Here is a 21,323-nt window from a genome sequence, read left to right on the forward strand (position 1 = left end):
TGGCTCCAGCACTGGCCGCTGCAGGAACCACGAGCCCCGGCAGCCCCAGAGGGGATGAAGAGCCAACTGTTTGCAGCGGAGAAGCAGCTGGAGCTGCTCTCCCTGGCAGCAGCAGCAGCAGCAGCAGCAGCAGAGCTGACCTGGCCTGAGGGAGCCCAGGAATTGAAGCCCAGCGTGTGCAGCTGCCGGGTTTGCTGGCTGGGCGCCCTCCTGGAGCAGCTGCTGGAGGAGCCCTGCCAGCAGGAACGGGATATTGCTGCGGGTTTGGCCTTTACTCCACCAGAGAAGGGAGAAATCCTCAGAAGAGAGCTGCAGTCACAGTGGTTCTTGGAGAAACCCTTCTCATTTTGATAAAAATCCACTCAAATCTTGAAAAAATCCCGCAGAACACAAATTCACCTGAGCAGGTTCCCAGGTGGGGCTCAAACCAAGGTGATGCTGCTGTGCTGAAGCCTCCTGCCTCCCTGTCACAGGGGTAAAATATCCCTGAATCATCCTGGAAAAAGGATTTTTCCTGTGTGGGAGCCTGGAAAAACAAAGCTCTCACCCAGCTCTGCCATCGCCTTGGCCCTGTTGGAGTTTGGTGAATCAGGGGGAGAGAGGCAGATCCCAGATTTCCTTCTGGGAGCAGATCAGTGCCTGGCTCAGCCCCTGCTCTCATCCCTGCAGATCAGAGCTGACACTCCCCAGCCTGGTGCAGAATTAATAACTCAGCTCATTTCAGCCCTGAACACACAAAAATATCATCAAATCCAATCAGGGGCAATGCTCCAGGATGAGGACCTGGGGCCTCATTGCCCACCCAGGTTTTAACCTGCCCTGGGGTTTGCAACGTCCCTTTGGGCTAAAACAGCTGAAAATTGGGGTCAGTGCAAACCACTAAAAGTCCATTTTCCATTGAAGTCCCAGTGCAAACCACTAAAACTCCATTTTCCATTGAAGTCCCAGTGCAAACCACTAAAAGTCCATTTTCCATTGAAGTCCCAGTGCAAACCACTAAAACTCCATTTTCCATTGAAGTCCCAGTGCAAACCACTAAAACTCCATTTTCCATTGAAGTCCCAGCTAAGGACCACAATCACTGCTCAGACATTCAGCATTTTACATTCAGTTCTTACCATTTGTGATTTCTTGGGTGATTCCAAAGGGTTGAAGTTGTTTTTAAAGGGTGCTATGAAGTTTTAGAGTATTAAATATCTGTGCATGCGGTGTAGAGAATTTTATGGAGTGAAACTGAGGACTGTCCCAGGATGCAGGGGATGGAAATAATCCATTTCCAACCCCCCAGCAGCCCCACAGACAGGAGCTGCTGTGTCCTTATGGCCAGGCAGAGCTTCCCAAGGTTTTTTCATGGATCTGGTTTTAAAAAGTTCCAACCCAGGAATGGAACCAGCAAGCCTGATGCCAGGAAATCAAATATTTGTGCACCTGCCTGAACAAAGGCTGTTTGCCCACAAAGAGAAGAATTTGGGCATTTCAAAGCTCTTTTTTTTTTAATATTTGCCACTCCAGAGGAGCCCAGCAAGCTCCAGGAATTTGGGAAAGCTCTCACTCAGCATCCAGGGGTGGCAAGAACCGTGTCAGGTTTCCCTCAGCGTGTGCCAGGCAGGCAGGGAATATTCATCACCTCCCCTCCTGTTTTGTCACCCTTTTTGTTCCGTGCAGCTGCATTTATGAGAAGGGATGTTTGTGTTTGTATTTACATGACTGTTATTAGAGAGAGAGCTGCCACTTTGACACTGCATTTATGTGGGAGCCATCTCCCACTTTATAACACAGACTTGGCTCTTTTTAAATTTTTTTTCCTTTTTTTTCCCCCATTTTCTTTTCATCCTGGCTGAGGATGTGTCCTACTTTCTTGTTTAGAAGATGATATGCTTGCATTATGCATTCTAAATATAGGTTTTTATTTTTTCTTTTCTTGTGCAAAGCAGGTTGACGTGGTCGTCAAAAGAAATGAATTCAGAGTTCCTCTCCTGCCCCGGGGGAGCTGTGCTGGGAGAATTTTATTCCAAGGAAGGGCTAAAATTTTATTCCAAGGAAGGGCTAAAACACAAAGTTGCTGATGTGTTCCAGGACAATTTACTGCATGTTAGATTTAAAAAAAAAAAAAATTTAAGTTGTTTTATCACTATTTGGGACTGGCAGGGCCTGAGGAGGAAGGGAGGGAGCAGAAAAACTCACACGGACCAAGGGTCCACTCAAAATGCCCTTCCCAAAAACTCATCACAGCCTCAGTCCAGAGAGAACCTGGCAGGGACCGGGGGGGATCCAGGAAAGGACTGGGGGGATCCAAGGAGGGATTGGGGGGGATCCAGAGAGGGATTGAGGGATCCAGAGAGGGATTGAGAGGATCCAGACAGGGACTGCAGGGATCCAGGCAAGAATTGAGGGGATCCAGACAGGGATTGAGGGATCCAGACAGGGATTGAGAGATCCAAGCAGGGATTGAGGGATCCAGGGAGAGATTGGGGGGATCCAGGGATGGATTGAGGGATCCAGAGAGGCACTGGGGGGATCCAGAGAGAGAGGGGGGGGATCCTGGCAGGGATTGGGGGAATCAAGAGAGGAATTGAGGGGATCCAGACAGGGACTGAGGGATCCAGGCAGGGATTGAGAGATCCAAGGAAGGACTGGGGGGATCCAGGCAGGGATTGGGGGCATCCAAGGAGGGATTGAGGGATCCAGGCAGGGATTGAGGGGATCCAGGGAGAGATTGGGGGGATCCAAAGAGAGAGTGGGGGGATCCAAAGAGGGATTGAGGGGATCCAGGCAGGGATTGGGGGATCCAGGGAAGGACTGGGGGGATCCAGGGAAGGACTGGGGGGATCCAGAGAGGGATTGGGGGGATCCAGGGATGGATTGAGAGATCCAGGAAAGGACTGGGGGATCCAGGAAAGGACTGAGGGATCCAGGGATGGTTTGAGGGATCCAGAGAGGGATTGAGGGGATCCAGGCAGGGATTGGGGGGATCCTGGCAGGGATTGAGGGGATCCAGGGATGGATTGAGGGGATCCAGGCAGGGATTGGGGGGATCCTGGCAGGGATTGAGGGGATCCAGGGATGGATTGAGGGGATCCAGGCAGGGATTGAGAGATCCAGGGATGGTTTGAGGGGATCCAGGCAGGGATTGAGGGGATCCAGGGATGGATTGAGGGATCCAGGCAGGGATTGAGGGGATCCAAGGAGGGGTTAGGGGGATCCTGGCAGGGATTGAGAGGATCCAGGCAGGAATTGGGGGAATCCTTCTGCTCAGCCTTGTGCCCATCCTGCTCTCCCAAATGTGGGAATTCCACCCCATTTCAGGGTGAAATTTCAGGGATTTCAGGGCTTTCTCAGCCCTGACTGCACCAAGCACCCACCTCTGACCCCTCCTGGCTGAGGTTTGAACAAAATTCCTCCTGATTTCCAGCACTGATCCAAAAGGGAGTCTCTGGCCTGGGTATTCTGGGAGCAGAGCCTGAAGGTGACCCTCAATATCCTGAGGAAATTAAATTATTGGTTTATTTGGGAAAAGAGAAGAGGGCAAAGCACCCAAACAGCACAGAATGAAGGAGCTGCAGCAGGGAGCCCCACAGAACACAAAGCACCTCTTTTTAAAGGAAGAACACTCCAGAACCTCCCAGCCCAGGGAGGAAGGAGCAGCTCTGTGGGCCTCCAAAATCCAGGAATTTCCCAGCTCCATCCCCTTAAAGACTCCCAAACATCACAAAGGGAATTAACTAATGGGAAAACCCCATTTCATATGAGCAGCCTGGCTACTTCTCACTCCACTCTTTGCTTTTTGGGGTCGCTCCTGTTTAAAATTCCAGAGCCAGATCCCTGTGTGGCCCAGCACCAGTGGGTTCCATGGATTTACAGCAGGGACAGGGCAGCAAACTCTCCCTTTTCAGCTCCTCCTCCATCAGGTGCAGCTCTGCTCAGCAGCCAGGATTGTTCCAGCCCTGTCCTTGTGACATTTCATTAAGCTGCTCGTTTAAAGCTTATCATTAGAGGGACTTGCTGGAAGAACTTAATTGCATCCTATTTTCCCTGCCTGGAGATGCACTGGAGGAGTCAGTTTGCATTTTGATTTTTTTTTTTTTTTTCCTTCTTTCGTTGTTTCAAGGTCTCGGCGCTGCACAGAATTTTAAGTTGCTCCATCTGCTCTGCTCCCTCCTCACCTGGGGCTGGCAGAACCCCTGCTATTAGAGCTGTCAATATTCCTGCTCTTCCCCTCTTCCTAAACTCGAGGAGGAATGGAGATCACAGCCAGGAGTTTACCTGGGAAAGGCCTTTGCATAAGTGGGAAAAGGAATAAAAAGCCATAAAACCACACAAAACAGAGAATGTTTCTCTTTGCTGCAAGCAAAACCTGTCGTCCTCTCCTTTAAAACACCCCAAACAAAAACTCCCAACGCTTCTTTACCCCACACAGGGGGGAGAAAAATTCCAGCACAGAATTGAACAGCACAGAACCAAAAAAAGGGTCACAGGACAGCCTGACCTGAGTGTCCCCTGCAGGGTGGGCACAAAAATCCCCCCGTGCTGCCCTGGAGGAGCCCCTGCACCGCCGCCTTTCATTGTGCCGAGATGTGAAATCCTCCCTCTGTAGCAGCCGCTGGGGAGGGCTCCGGAGAGCCGCTCCTGCAGAAGGTGAAGTGGAGCCCCAGGCTAGGTGGGATTACAAAAGCAAAGGGCAGAGAGAGTCGGTCTGTGCAGGGAAAGGACTCAGAGAGTTGTTATGGGCAGGGAAAGGATTCAGAGAGTTGTTCTGGGCAGGGAAAGGACACAGAGTTGTTATGTGCTGGGAAAGGACTCAGAGAGAAGAAAAGAACTCAGGGAGAGTTGTTCTGTGCAGAAGGACACAGAGAAAGTTGTTCTGTGCAGGAAAAGGGCAGAGAGAGTTGATCTGTGCAGGGAAAGGACTCAGAGAGTTGATCTGTGCAGGGAAAGGACTCAGAGAGTGGTTCTGTGCAGGAAAAGGACTCAGAGAGTTGAATTGTTCTGGGCAGAAGAAGGACACAGACAGTTCTGTGCAGGGAAAGGATTCAGAGGGTTGTTATGGGCAGAAAAGGGGCAGAGAGAGTTGTTCTGTGCAGAAGGACACAGAGAGAGTTGTTCTGTGCAGGGAAAAGATTCAGAGAGTTGGTCTGTGCAGGGAAAGGGCAGAGAGAGTTGAGTTGGTCTGTGCAGAAAAAGGATTCAGAGAGTTGTTCTGTGCAGGAAAAGGACACAGAGAGTTGAGTTGGCCTGTGCAGAAAAAGGACTCAGAGAGTTGTTCTGTGCAGGGAAAGGATTCAGAGAGAGTTGAGTTGGTCTGTGCAGAAGAAGGACACAAACAGTTCAGTGCAGGGAAAGGACACAGACACTTGTTCTGTGCAGGGAAAGAACTCAGAGAGTTGAATTGTTCTGTGCAGAAAAAGGACTCAGAGAGGGTTGTTCTGTGCAGAAAAGGGGCAGAGACAATTGTTCTGTGCAGGGAAAGGACTCAGAGGGTTGTTACGGGCAGAAAAGGGGCAGAGAGAGTTGTTCTGTGCAGAAGAAGGACACAGAGAGTTGTTCTGTGCAGGGAAAGGACACGGAGAGAGTCAGTCTGTGCAGGGAAAGGATTCAGAGTTGTTCTGTGCAGGGAAAGGACTCAGAGAGTCGGTCTGTGCAGAAAAAGGACTCTGAGAGAGTTGTTCTGTGCAGAAAAGGGGCAAAGAGAGTTGTTCTATGCAGGGGAAGAACACAGAGAGAGTTGGTCTGTGCAGAAGAAGGACACAGACAGTTCTGTGCAGGGAAAGGACTCAGAGAGTTGTTCTGTGCAGAAAAAGGACTCAGAGAGTTGTTCTGTGCAGGAAAGGGGCAGAGAGAGTTGTTCTGTTCAGGGAAAGGACTCAGAGAGTTGTTCTGTGCAGAAAACGCTGCTGGAGCTCCCAGGCAGCACCCGGAGCCAGGGATTCCTGCCAGGGCTGGGAGCAGAGCAGGGGGTTCACTTGCATTTCACCTGAGCAGCCTCCAGCTTGACCCTTCTGAAAGCCAACAACTGGGAAACTCTGGAAGTTGTATTTATCATCCCAAAGGTTTTGTGTTTTACCTCAGGCAGTGAGGTTTCCCTCTTCACTGCGCTGGTTAAAGTTCACTGGAGATTTCCTGGCTTTAAAATACACGGGTGAGAGGCTGCAGGAGGCTCCTCCCAACGCAGCAATAAATAAAAATATTTCTTGGGGGTCACAGTCACATTTTCTGAAAAGTCTCTTTGCCCAGGAATTTCTCCTGGGAAGCTGAGAAGCCTCAGAGAAAAAGGAAAACGATAATTATCTGATTGCTTCTCCTGTGTTGTGCTCATGTGTGGAATGTGTTTGGAGATTGTTCACCCACAGGTGGTTGTTTCATTGGTTTCATGTTTTGATGTTTTGGTCAATCAGGGCCAAGCTGTGTCAGACTCTGGAGAGAGTCACAAATTTTCATTATTATCTTTGTTGCCTTCTGCCTGTACCCTTTCTCTATTCTTTAGTATTGTTTTAGTACATCATTCTTTAATATATTCTATATATTCTGCATATATATATTAAAAATATATATATTTTATATATAGAGAGAGAGAAAATATATAGAATATATATATTTTGTATATATAGAGAGAGAATATATAGAAAAATATATAGAATACATATATTTTCTCTCTATATATAGAATATATATATTCTATATATTCTATACCATATAGTATCATAAAATAATAAATTAACCTTCTGAGAACATGGAGTCAGATTTCTCATTCCTTCCTTCATCCGGGCACCCCACAGATACAATACTTGGGAAGCAAAGAGGGAATTCTCCCAGCAATAAATAAAAATATTAAATATTCCTTGGGAAGCAGAGAGGAGGCAGAATTCCCCTGAGGGAATTCTCCGTGGGCAGGGCTGGCAGTCAGGCCCAGGCTGCTCAGGAGAATTCCTCCTGCAGCCTCACCTGTGCAGCTTCCTGAGGCAAATCAAAAGAGAAAAACTGTAAATTCGTGGAGAGGAGAGAGAATATGAAATCTTCCTGGTGATGCTGGGGTTTTTTTTCTCTCTCCCAGTGACTTCAAGCACAACCTGGAGGGTTCTGCTCCTCCTTGGGATCCAGAGGCTCAGCTCACAAACTGAACCTGCTCAAATTATCATCGTGGAAATTGCTGAGCTCCCTCCTGCCATCCTTTGCTCTGTTCTCTCTTCTCTTTTTTTGTGTATATTTGGATTTCAGGGCACAATTTGTAGCAGTGGCCAATATATGGGGTGAACAATAGTTCACATGCAGAAAGATAAGAGGATTAATAGAGCAAAAAATAACAGCATTCGCTGTTATCTAAAGGTCAAGGAGAGCTATAAATTGCATTCACTCAGGGAAAAGGACAAGCACTTTAAAATAAAAAGGCAAATCCTTAAAATGCAGAGCAAAGTTTGCTTCAGCCAGGGCAATTTTTATAATAATGATGCAAAGTTCATAATTATGTCAAGATTATTATGGTCTATTATAGTCCAATTGTGCAGTAACTCCAGATTTTCTCTGTTCAGTGGAGCTGGGCCGAGCTTTAATTCCCATTCCCATTAATTCCCATTCCTTGACTGCACTTGTGAACTCATCCCCACCAGGCTGGAACTGCCAGCTGGGATTTACTGGGCAGCTGGGAGCAGGCAGGAAGGATTTCCCTCTCAGCCTGGATCTGATGGAGGACCTGGATTTCATCTCCACTTCCCCAGAAAAAAATCCTGCATTTCCACAGTGTCTGAATGCTTCTGAAATTACCCACTGGGAAAATCTCCAGTTCCACAAGAAATTACAGAAATTTTTCCTGCCTCAACAGCCCCACCTGAAGGGATGGAAAAAGCTCTGGTAAACCTCAGGTTCTACCAGAAATTACAGAAACTTTTCCTGCCCCAACAGCCCCACCTGAAGGGATGGAAAAAGCTCAGGTAAAGCTCAGGTTCTACCAGGAATTACAGAATTTTTTCCTGCCACACCAGCCCCACCTGAAGGGATGGAAAAAGCTCAGGTAAAGCTCAGGTTCTACCAGAAATTACAGAAATTTTTCCTGCCACACCAGCCCCACCTGAAGGGATGGAAAAAGCTCAGGTAAAGCTCAGGTTCTACCAGGAATTACAGAAACTTTTCCTGCACCAACAGCCCTCCCCTAAAGGAATGGAAAAAGTTCAGATTCCATGAAGAATTACAGAAACATTTCTGGCCACATCAGCCCCAGTTCACCTCAAGGGATGGAAAAATCTCCAGTTCCACCAGGAATTACAGAAATTTTTCCTGTCAGACCAGCCCCACCTGAAGGGATGGAAAAAGCTCTGGTAAAGCTCAGGTTCTACCAGGAAGTAGAGAAACTTTTCCTGCACCAACAGCCCTGACCTCAAGGAATGGAAAAAGTTCAGACTTCATTAAGAATTACAGAAATTTTTCCTGCCACACCAGCCCTGACCTCAAGGGATGGAAAAATCTCCAGTTCTAGAAGGAATTACAGAAATTTTTCCTGCCACACCAGCCCTGACCTCAAGGGATGGGAAAAGCTCGAGTTCCATGAGGATGCCAGAGGCAGAGGGTGGCTGGAGCCCTGCAGAGCCCAAGGAAACACCAGACCTGCCTGGAGCAGGGATAACAGCCTGGAGAGAAGCCCTGAGCTCACTGCAGAGCCCAAGGAGATGCCAGCCCTGCCTGGTGCAGGATAACAGCCCTGACAGGAGCCCTGAAATCACTGCAGAGCCCAAGGAAACGCCAGCCCTGCTTGGCACAGGGATAACAGCCCTGACAGGAGCTCCACTGCAGAGCCCAAGGAAACACCAGCCCTGCCTGGCACAGGGATAACAGCCCTGACAGGAGCTCCACTGCAGAGCCCAAGGAAATGCCAGTCCTGCTCAGTGCAGGATAACAGCCCTGACAGGAGCCCTGAAATCACTGCAGATCCCAAGGAGATGCCAGCCCTGCCTGGCACAGGGATAACAGCCCTGACAGGGGCTCACCGCAGAGCCCCAGTAACGAGGCAGAATTCACTGGCCAGGGCCTGTCACAGGCACAAAACGCATTTGTGAGGAGCTGCACTGGGCCAAAGGCTTCATAAATTCAATAAAGTCCCCACTAAACGCATTAGTGCTGCCTGGGTATGATCTGATGGATGGTGGAAGCTGCCCTGGAGCAATTAGTGCCGGGCCAATTGCTCGGATTCAATCGGAACAAAGCGGCGGCACTCGCTAATTCGGTTCCTCTGATGAGAGAGAGCGTTTCTGAGGGGATGTGGGCAAGAACAGCTGCAAAACACCATGGAAAACGCGGTGGCAAATGTGAACAGACGTTCAGCAGGGCACTCGGGGTCATCCCTGGAGCTGTGGGGGGCAGAGGCCTCCGAGGAGGGCACGGCGGGTGAGGAGAGCGGGGCTGAGCCCAGTGCCCCAGCTCGTTGGGAATAATTAATTCCTCATCATTGGGGAACAGTTAATTCCTCGATATTGGGGAATAAAGAATTCCTAAATATTGGGGAATAATGAATTCCTCAATGTTGGGGAATAATGATTCCTCATTATTGGGGAACAATGAATTCCTCGATATTGGGAAACAATGAATTCCTCATTATTGGGGAATAATGCATTCCTCATTATTGGGGAATAATGATTCCTCATTATTGGGGAGCAATAAGTTCCTCAATATTGGGGAGCAATGACTTCCTCATTATTGGGGAGCAATGACTTCCTCATTATTGGGGAACAATGAATTCCTTGATATTGGGGAACAATTAATTCCTCATCATTGGGGAACAATTACTTCCTCATTATTGGGGAACAATTAATTCCTCGACATTGGGAAATAATGAATTCTTTGATATTGGGGAACAATTAATTCCTCATTATTGGGGAACAATGAATTCCTTGATATTGGGGAATAATGAATTCCTGACACCCCTGCACCATCCTGGCCCACCCATTTCCAGCCCCACCTCATTTGGGAAATAATTAATTCCTCATTATTGGGGAACCATGAATTCCTCAATCTTGGGGAACAATGAATTCCTCGATATTGGGGAATAATGAATTCCTCGATATTGGGGAACAATTAATTCCTCATTATTGAGGAACAATTAATTCCTCAATATTGGGGAATAACGAATTCCTGACGCCCCTGCACCATCCTGGCACACCCATTTCCAATCCTATCTCATTGGAAAATAAGAAATTCCTCATTATTGGGGAACAATTAATTCCTCAATATTGGGGAATGACGAATTCCTGACACCCCTGCACCATCCTGGCACACCCATTCCCAGCCCCAGCTCATTTTTCTGTGCATGAAGTGAGACTGGGAGGAATTCTGCTGGTGGGAAGGAGCCTGAATGTTCCTGGAAGTGGATCAGGAATTCCTGACCATCCCTCAGTCACCTTTTTCTGTCTGCATGGAGCACAGAGGTGGGGCTTTTCTCCTGCCCCCCTGGGATTGCAGCGAGCCCTTCCCAACCTTATTTCCTTCGGGATGAGAGCAGTGCCCAGGGCCAAGCTGAGCTCTCTGAAGACTCCCCAGGAGCTGGAGCTGAGGTGGAGGAGCTGCTGGAGGCTGTGCAATCCCCGAGCACTCCAGATGGGCTGGGACAGAGCCAGCCCAGCTAAAACTTCATCTCAAAAAGAGGCAAGAAGGAAAACCATCCCCTTGCTTCTGTTTGCTTTGTCCTTAGTGGGAGAACCCAGCCTGGGATGGCTCCAGGGCAGTGACAGCTCTGTCCCCACGTCCCCACCGCAGCCAGGGCAGGGATCCCTCAGTGTGCCCACCCCTACTCCTGCCCAGCACAAAAAAATGAATTTAGAGCAAAAAAACAGCAAAATCCTCCCTGCTCAGCACCTGAACCCGGCCCGGCCCTCACCTCGCTCCAGCTGCAAGCCAGCAATTAGTTCCAGCAAAACTGTGTTTGCTTATAGAACTAATTAGAGATCAAGAAAGTGGCTCACTTTTGATAATTAGATGGTTGTGCCCCATCTATCAGCCACTGTTAAATTGTTGTTATATTAATGTAAAGCTCATAATCACGGCTGTTGGAAATTGAATAAATGTTCCTGCCAATTCTCTAATGCAATTAATTTACATAAAAGCCTCTGGAAGTAAAATTGAAATGATATACATCTTTCCAAGGGTTTCATTTAAAACAAAGCTAAATAATGGAGAAATTATAGATCTCCTTTCTTTTCTCTTCACATTCTTATATTTACTAAAGTTAATGGCCAAATAATCGCTGGGATGTGCCTGAACTGGAGCTGTTGCAGCAGGAGCTCATTGCCGTGCCCACAATTCATTATCCACCACGTGAACATTTCAGAGAGCCTCTTCCCACCCAGGGAGCTTCCAGAGGATGCTGCAGGAGGCTGAGGAATCTCAGGAAGCTCTGTTCCCTCGGCCACCACCCTGCCTACCTGGTGAGAGGCCAAGGACAGCTGGGTTTAACTGGAGGTTGGAGAGGAAAGTGCCTGCACTCCAAATTCTCAGCTAATCGGGACCATTTGTGGCTGAACAAATCAAATGAGAAAATAATTTCCAAACAGCCTGGGAGTAACTTAAACCTCCTTGACTTCCTGGATCTGAGAGTTTGGCCTTAAAGCAGAGATGAGGAGTTAATACACACCAATAACAAAAATAACCCCTAATTTCAATTCTATTTCAGCTTCCAAGGTGCTGAAAGTGGAATTAGCAATGCTTTTAACCTGATATGATTGCCATTGTTTCCCTGCAAACAGCAGAACGTGGAGGGAGAAAGAGCTTGCCATGTTTTATTTTTATACACCCAGAGAAGGAGAGCAGAGCCAATAAACTGAGGGTGTCCTACACGAGCTCCAATATTGTATAAATCATGAATAATGCATCAGGCAGAAATGAGAAACTGCAACAGCATCAAACCTATATGGAAATAAATAAAACATAACAGCACAAGTGCAATCGTGTCGGCCGTGTCGATAAAAATGTGTTTGTGTTTGGGCAAGGAGCAGGAGGAGGGAGAAAACCTCTCTGGTGAATGATTGTAGGGGTAATAATAATAATAATAATAATAATAATAATAATAATAATAATAATAAAAGGCAAGGGTAATTAGCAAATGAACATCCAGCTCAGGGAGGCTGCGGGGTGGGGGGAGCCAGGAGTGACAGAAGGTGGAAAAGGGGTGGGGAGGGGATTTTGGGGAAGGGTGGGAATGCAGGGCTGGGTCTGGATCTTTGGGGGGATGGGAATGCAAGAGTGGGTCTGTATCTTTGGAAAGGGTGGGATGCACACCCTGCACAGGACTGGATCTGTATCTTTGGGAAGGATGGGATTCATACCCTGCACATCAGCAGCTCTAATTCCACACCTGGAATAGCTCTGTCCCAGAAAATCAGAGGGGATTCAGGAACTGGGCAAAATCTCAGTTCTAATCTCAGGCCCCAGGGGTTAAATCCCAGCTTTACCTTCCCCAGAGGGTTGTTGGGACAGCCAGAGCCTTCCTGCCCCTTCCTGCCCCTCTGCAGGGCCACACTGAGGGGGCAGAGTGCAGGAAGGAAGGAGGGGGCTCCTCTTGTGCCATCCCACTGGAATCTGCTCCACCAGGAGCTGCTCACACCCTCCATCCCCCTCTCCACACCAAAGGCAGCTCTGGGGGTTTGGATCATCAGCCAAGCCCAGCAGAGCTGAGCTTTAATGGGATCCAAAGGAAACTTGACTCAAGGACAAACCCTCCGCTCGCCTCCTGTAATGATCCCTGTGTTTCCAAGGAAATCTCTTCCCCCTAAGATTACCAGGAACATTTAATGCAAATTGGATGCATCCCTCTTTTCTTTAAGACTCAAAATAATCTATGCATATCTTTCTATTACTTCTCAGAGCCATTAGCCAGGATGAGTTCATATTTTTATTCCCTTTGCACACTGAATGCTTCTCCTTCCTTTGGGGTGGCAGCTTTTATTATTGAAGTCAGCAAAACCTGAGCAATCCCATTACCTGCTCCCTCCCTCCCAACCACCCCTGATTTACGAGCCAAAATCAAGGCTGGGATTGCTCAGAGCTGCTCCCATTTCCAAACAAAATCCCAAATAACTGATCAGAGTTGCTCTGGTGATTGAAGCCAGGACAATTAACGGATGGGAGCCGTTCCCCAAATCTGCTGTTCCGATTTCTTTAAGGTTTCATCTCATCAAAGAGCAGATTTGGCTCCTCACGAAGCACTTAAGGGATGGCTTGATAACACTCCTGAAGAGGCACAGAAATGTGATATCAGCTGAAGAAGCCACCAGGAGCAGGAAGAACTGGATAGTGAAGTTAGATAAAATCAGATCAAAACCAGAACTTGTCTCCTTTTCTGTTGGTGTGTGTTTGTTTGTTTGTTTGTTTCTTCTTTTAATGGAGATATTTAATCCTTGGCACGCTGTGCCTTTGCTGCTTGGGAAATGTGAGCCCAGGTAGTTTATACTGGAATACTAAAATACTGGAATGTGGGATTGTTGGATTGCTGGAATGCTGGATCCTGAGGGGCAATGCTGGATTCAGAGGGGCTGAATTGTTGGATTTCTGGATCCAGGGGGGCTGGAATGTGGCACTCTTGGATTTCTGGATCCCAAGGGGCTGCATTGCAGGATTGCAGGACTGCAGGATTGCAGGATTGCGGGATTGCAGGATTGCAGGATTGCGGGATTGCAGGATGGCAGGACTGCAGGATTGCAGGACTGCAGGATTGCAGGACTGCAGGATTGCAAGATTGCAGGATTGAAGGATTGCAGGATTGCAGGACTGCAGGACTGCAGGATTGCAGGATTGCAGGACTGCAGGACTGCAGGATTGCAGGACTACAGGATTGCAGGATTGCAGGATTGCAGGATTGCAGGACTACAGGATTGCAGGATTGCAGGATTGCAGGACTGCAGGACTGCAGGATTGCAGGACTGCAGGATTGCAGGACTACAGGATTGCAGGATTGCAGGGCTGCAGGATTGCAGGATTGCTGGACTGCAGGATTGCAGGACTGCAGGATTGCAGGATTTCAGGACTGCAGGATTGCAGGACTGCAGGATTGCAGGACTGCAGGATTGTGGGATTGCAGGATTGCGGGATTGCAGGATTGCAGGATTGCAGGACTGCAGGATTGCAGGATCGCTGTCCCCAGGCTCCCTCCGGCCAGGGGAGGGTGGCAGCTGTGACAAGTGACCAGGGCAGGTGAGGCAGGGCTGTGCCGTGCCAGAGCCCCGTTTGTGGGGGATTAGGAACAGCCGGGCCCTGATCAAAGGGCACGGGAGGGAGGCACAGGGACAGACAGCGCTGGGGATGGGAATGAGCCTGAGACGTGAGACCCCTTTGAGCAAACAAATCTGCTCCTGCTGCCCCTCCCTCCTGTCCTGGCTGGGAATGCCTCTGCCTTTGGGGGGGAAATGGGGAGGTGCAAATTGGTGCTGGCACTTGGAATGGAGAGGGACGGGATGGGATGGGATCCATGGGATGGGATCCATGGGATGGGATGGGATCCATGGGATGGGATGGGATGGGATGGGATGGGATGGGATGGGATGGGATGGGATGGGATGGGATGGGATGGGATGGGATGGGATGGGATGGGATGGGATGGGATGGCATCCATGGGATGGGACGGGATGGGATCCATGGGATAGGATGGTCAGGAGGGGTTTAATTCTGTGGGGCTGTGATGGGGGAAGATGAGCGAACCCCACACAGATTCTGGGCTCAATCCTGGCCTCCTGGAAGCGTTTATGGGGTCACTGGGGGAAAAAGGACCCACTTTGGGGGGCAGGGAGGAAGGGCTGCATGGTGGGCTGTGGGGTGATTCTCATTTCCTCCCTCACCACCTGAGCAACTCCCAAGGAGCCAAAATCAGTCAGAACCTGCTGCTGAGCCCTGCCAATTCCTCATTTTCATTCCAGAAAGATCCACAGGTCAGATTTAGGGGAAGCAAAGGAAGGTTTGTCCTTCATTCCAGGCGAGCTGCCCGTCCCCCTCAGGTCCAGAGCCCTGCCTCTGTTTGGGCTCCCAGGTGCTGTTGTTTTGCAAATTAATAACGAGAGAATTGATATTTATTTACTGGAGATGCTCTTCCCCGACTCAAGGAGCCAACAGCAGAGCGGAGATGAGCTTGTGAAGTGGTGCATAAAAAGAAATCTAATCTTGGCAAATTAGATAATAGAGAGCGCTATTAGCTGTGGTTTAGATATCCTGGCTGATAATCTGCATTAAGAAGGGTTTTTAGCCTGATCCATCTGCACCAGTTCTTTGCAATGTCCAAACAATCACAAGTGAGAGTGAATAAATAGCCAGGAAACCCTGATAAGAATTTTATTGATCTCCTCTCACTCCTCTGAAGCTGGCATTGATTCCAGTATTTGCAGCTAAGGTTTTTGAAGCCTCTTTGCCAAGCAGCCTCAAGTTCCTCATAATTTCATTTCAGAGTGGGGGATGTTGTTTGTATCAGAATATCTTATTAGCAATAAAAAGATATTCCCTATAATTGAATAACTTCTCAATTAACTCCTTGGAGAGGCAGCAAAAACAACCAATTCCCTCTGATTCACCCTCAGCAGGTGGCCCTGGAATTACCAGGGAGTCAATTAACATCCTTCCACCCAAATGACGAATAAGGACATGAAATGCACGGGATGGAAAGGGCCAAACACGGAAAATGGGCGTGGGATTGAAAATGTGGGAGCAGCAGGCAGTGCAGCATTCCCGTGGGAAGCACGGGCACACGGAGATTGGGGGTGTGGAGGGAGGAGAACCAGGGATCATTCCCTAAAAATTCAGCATTCGTGGAGTTCAGGCCATCCCAGCGGTGAGGGAGGAACTGGAGTTCCTGCTCCGTGCCTGGGGTTGGGATGGGATCAGTGGGATAAATGGGATCAGTGGGGTCAGTGGGATCAATGGGATCAATGGGATCAATGGGATGGGACCAATGGGATCAATGGGATCAGTGGGATCAATGGGATCAATGGGATCAATGGGATCAATGGGATGGGACCAATGGGATCAATGGGATCAATGGGATCAATGGGATCAATGGGATGGGACCAATGGGATCAATGGGATCAGTGGGATCAATGGGATCAATGGGATCAATGGGATCAATGGGATCAATGGGATCAATGGGATGGGACCAATGGGATCAATGGGATCAGTGGGATCAATGGGATCCATGGGATGGGATTGATGGGATCAAGGGGATGGGATGGGATCAGTGGGATCAATGGGATCAATGGGATGGGATGGGATCAATGGGATCAATGGGATCAATGGGATCAATGGGATCAGTGGGATCAAGGGGATTAAGGGGATCAATAGGATGGGATGGGATGGGATCAATAGAATCAATGGGATGGGATCAATGGGATCAGTGGGATCAGTGGGATCAGTGGTATCAAGGGGATCAATAGGATGGGATGGGATGGGATGGGATGGGATGGGATGGGATGGGATGGGATGGGATGGGATGGGATGGGATGGGATGGGATGGGATAGGGTAGGACAGGACAGGACAGGACAGGACAGGACAGGACAGGATAGGATAGGATAGGATAGGATGATCTTTAGGGTTCCTCCCACACTGGGATTCCCCAGACCAACCCCTGCTCCTAAAAAAGGGTCAGATCTCCTCAATCCACCCGAGCCCAGCCCCCAGTCCCTGTTTCTCCCCAAATGAAGCCCTGCCTGGGGGATCTGCACAGAAATTAAAGCTCTGCCAGAGCTCAGGGAGGGAGAACCCCGAGCTGCTCGTGTTTTGTTTGTCCAATCCTGCCGTGACATTCCCTTCCAAACGCTGATTATTTGAGGAAATAACGGCTCTGGCATTTCAAAAGTCAGCTCCCATCAGCTGCCGCTCCAGACGTGCTGTGTAATTGGGGGATTCTAATTGCAAATAAGAACCTTTTTCTCCTCAGGAGCCAGGTCTGAGTTTGTCTAAGGTAATGAAGCAGGGGCTGAAGATCAGCCCTGGAACAAATTGCATTAAGGGGAATCAGGCACTTGTCTGTTCAGATTTCTTCCCTCAGAAAAGCTTTGTGTCACCCAGTCCCCACGGCTCAGGGGCTCTGCTCATCACTGAAAAAACAGTGATTAAAGCAAAATATTACAACGAACCCCCATTCATCCACCTCCCCAGAACCACCAGCGCTTTCTCCTGGCTTTGAAGTCCCTGTGGATAAATAACAGGGAGAGGTTGTTGCTATGGAACTCCAGCATTGAAATGGATGAGGCAGGGTGACCTTTGCCTCCGGAGATGATGTGCAAGCTATTTATATGCACAGCTGTACAAATTGCCAGAGTTTAATGTTAAATTCCACGGAAAATCATCTTTGCTGTGCTGCTTTTGAGGAAAGGACGGGGTTTAAATATTTAATGGGCTCTCTGGCTGTGCAGGCACATTTGGTGTTACATAAGTGAGCAGCAGAGAGCTCATCCTGGCGAGGTCTGCTTTAATGAGAGTGAATTCCAGAGGATCCTGAGGACGCCTGGGAGGTGCAGCTCGAGCCCTTTGTGTCACCTGCTCCTGGCAGGACAGCCCTCAGCTCCATTCCCTCCAAATTCCCAGGGAATTTGCATTCCTCCAGAACTGGGGAGTGAGAAGGAGGGTTTCAGTTTTAGGGAAAAGCCTCCAGAACTCCCAGTAGGACAACCCTCCCCTCAATTCCCTCCAAAATTCCCAGGGAATTTGCATTCCTCCAGACCTGGGGAGTGAGAAGGAGGGTTTCACATTCAGGGAAAAGCCTCCAGAACTCCCAGTGCAGGACCAGGACAATCCTCAGCTCCATTCCCTCTGAATTCCCAGGGAATTTACCTTGCCCCCAGAATCAGGGAGTGAGGATGAGGACTTCACATTTAGGGAAAAGCCTCCAGAATTCCCAGTAGGACAAACCTCCCCTCAATTCCCTCCAAAATTCCCAGGGAATTTACCTTCTTCCCCAGAACTGGTGATGGAAATGAGGTTTTCAGTTTTAGGGGAAACCTCCAGAACTCCCAGTGTGTGACCAGGACAATGCTCAGCTCCATTCCCTCTGAATTCCCAGGGAATTTACCTTGCCCCCAGAATCAGGGAGTGAGGATGAGGACTTCACATTTAGGGAAAAGCCTCCAGAATTCCCAGGGTGGGACCAGGAAAACCCTCAGCTCCATTCCCTCTGAATTCCCAGGGAATTCATGTTCCCCCCAGAATCAGGGAGTGAGAATGAGGTTTTAAATTTTAGAGAAAAGCCTCCAGAGCTCCCAGGTCAAGGAGGAGCTGAGATCCTCTCTCCTCTCCTCTCCTCTCCTCTCCTCTCCTCTCCTCTCCTCTCCTCTCCTCTCCTCTCCTCTCCTCTCCTCTCCTCTCCTCTCCTCTCCTCTCCTCTCCTCTCCTCTCCTCTCCTCTCCTCTCCTCTCCTCTCCTCTCCTCTCCTCTCCTCTCCTCTCCTCTCCTCTCCTCTCCTCTCCTCTCCTCTCCTCTCCTCTCCTCTCCTCTCCTCTCCTCTCCTCCATCATTCTGAATCACCAAACCCAACAATTTTGCTGACAAACTCAACTATTGCAGTGCTCAGAGCCACCACCCCCAATCCACTGCAGATCTGGGTTTTAAAATCTTCCCAAATAAAGCAGCAAATGAACTGAAACCTGATGGTCCTGCAGAGCTCGGGGTGAGGTTGTTTAAACCCCCCAACATCACCCCAAAAGTTCCTTTTCTCCCTTAGCTGGCAAAATTCTTTCAAAACCTTATTTAATTTCCACAATAAAATGATACTTAGCCAAAAAATCTGGTTAATGGGTTGTTAGGATGCAAGAAGTGAGCGTCAGTGTTCATTATTCTTTTGTTTTCATTTCTAAAAGCCCTTTTTTTTTTTTCTTTTTTTTTTTTTCCTGCAGGAGTTCTGCCTCTCACTGGCAAAGTTCTGACTGAAAAATTCCGGCAGCTGGAGTTAAAAAACACAAAGCCCTGGGCACATTATGGATTTTACATACATTTATGTGCTCTCTGTAAGATTTAAAAATAGGCCAGAAATTGTCCATAATTCTTTGTGCAAGCCCTTGGAACTGGACAATAATTTATAGCAGCTGCAAACCTGACCTGAGACAATAATTTTGAATAACAGGGGGAGGTGCAATGCTTGAATCAACAGGAACCCCTCCAAAACTCCTTTATTTACTCCAAGATTAAAGGCTGGTGTAAATAAAGAATATTCAGACAACAGAGCACAGCAGAAAGAGGGAAACACAACGCTTCCAGCTGCTGCTAATTTGCATTTCCAGAGGTGCTCCAGATGTGAGACAGATAATGCAGGGCCACAGGCACTGAGCAGATTATTCTGGAGCAAAAGGAAGACTCATCCCCGGCGCTGAAGGGAATGAAGTTATTGGAGAGCTTTAAACTTCGCTCTTTTCTCAGGAAATGGGGATTTAAATTGGATTTATCTTCCCCCAGTCAGGGCAGATGAATCAGCACTGGGAGAGGAGTTTAACTGAGCCAGCAGGGCTGAATTTAGCAGGTTTGGGATGCAGCAAGCACAAAGAGCTGGGGGTTGTTTTGTTCATCATCATTCACCGCCGGCTGCACCTCAGCACCGGGCAAACAAGAAAGGTTTGGGTGAGCTGAGGGGGAGTTATGAGCAATAAACCCAAATTCCCAAAGCCAGGGGGATGAATCCTGCTGGCTCTGAACCCCAAATCTCCTCAATCCCCACAGAGCCTCCTGCAGCCCAAGCTTGCAGGGCAGGGAAGCTTTATTTTATTCTTTTATTATTTTTTCTTCTCTGTATTTTTGCAATTTTTCTGTATATTTTTTCTGCATATTTTTCTGTATATTTTCCTGTATATTTTTCTGTAATTTTTTCTGCATTTTTTCTGTATTTTCTGCATTTTTTTCTGTATTTTTTCTGGGGTTTTTTCTGTATTTCTTTCTGTATTTTTTCTGTATTTTTCTGTATTTTTTCTCTCTTTATTTTTTCTCTACTTTTGCAATTTTGCATTTAGACAATTAGAGGCACAGCCAGCCACTAAAGGAATTTTTCCCAACTTTTTAAGCCCGTTAATTGGCCCTGAATGGCTGAGCAGTGAACCCTGGAATCCTGCAGGTGCCCACGAGGGTTTTTTTCAGTGGAGTGCTTGAGCTTTCACCTCATTTTAGCAATTTTGATCCCTCGAAAATCAGCACAAATTTTCATCCTGTGCCTTCAGAGGTTTGTGCCTCTGCTCTGAGCATTTAGTGCTGGCAGGAGTTGGGGAATTGGGGTGGAAAACGCAGATCCTGGGCAGGAGCTCATTGTTATTCCTGTGTTTTCCTCCATTCACCAAGGGCCCTCATTTCCCTCTCAGTGATGCTGCTTTGAGCACATTGGATTTGACTCCTCACTTCCACCTGCCAGAGATCAAACATTCAACAGCCCCGGAAAAAAAACCCTCAAGTGGTTCCCAAAAGCCAAACAAAACCAGCCTAGGAAATGGGAAACAATGTGCAAATGAGAGTTTCAGAGATGGGAAATAACAAAAGGGAAAAAAAACCAAAACAAAACAGGAAATGTGATTTCCACTCGTGGAAAGGAGGGGAAATAATTGGAGTCCAGTTTGTTCCAGCAAATAAACCCTGAGGGGCTGCAGAGGGGAAAAGCAGGGTCTGGGCAGCTCAATTTGCAGTAATTAACCCAAAACAAGAGGTTTGTGGGCATTTTATCTGTGGGGGAAGGAAAAAAAAATGTTCAATGTTCTGTCAGCATCGATCCTCTTTTCTGAAGGAAAGGGGAAGGAGTGAAATAAAACGGGTTTGATGGAATGAACGGTTTCTGGGGGAGTTTCAAGCACCAAAAGAATCAGGTGGCTCCCTCAGGTGAGGTGACATCCACGGGGTTTTCCCCAAGGGAAAAAATCTCCTTTGGGCAGAGGGGGGAGTTTCACTGAATTAACGACTCGGTGGATCTTTATCCCAAAATCCCGAGCCCAAGAAAGGTTCCATGGGGAGAATTCAATGCTGAGCTCTCCAGGTAATCCCAGCCCCTCCCCACACCTGCTGGGATCCTGCAGCACCTCGGTCCTGCCCCCTCTGAGCCCGGGCAGGGGCAGCAGCAATCAATTCCACCATGAAAATCAGAATTTGGGATGGCCACAAGAACCCCACAGCCCCGGTGTCCTTCATGAAATCCTATAAAGTTCCCTAAAAAAGGCCAGTCTGGGTCCAACCCAGCCTTTTTTAGAGGTTCTTTTCCTCTGTAGATTCTGCACATCGGGCAAAGCTGGGATTTATTTATTTAAATATGATTTAAATTCACTTTTTCCACCAGAGCTCCTCGTTTGATCCTTCCTGGCTCCTGCCCAGCGCTCGCACCAGATGTTGCAATTTGCACCTGGTGGGTTGGTGT

This window comes from Fringilla coelebs (genome assembly GCF_963513975.1).
Source record: "Fringilla coelebs genome assembly, chromosome: 26".
Taxonomy (NCBI): Eukaryota; Metazoa; Chordata; class Aves; order Passeriformes; family Fringillidae; genus Fringilla; species Fringilla coelebs.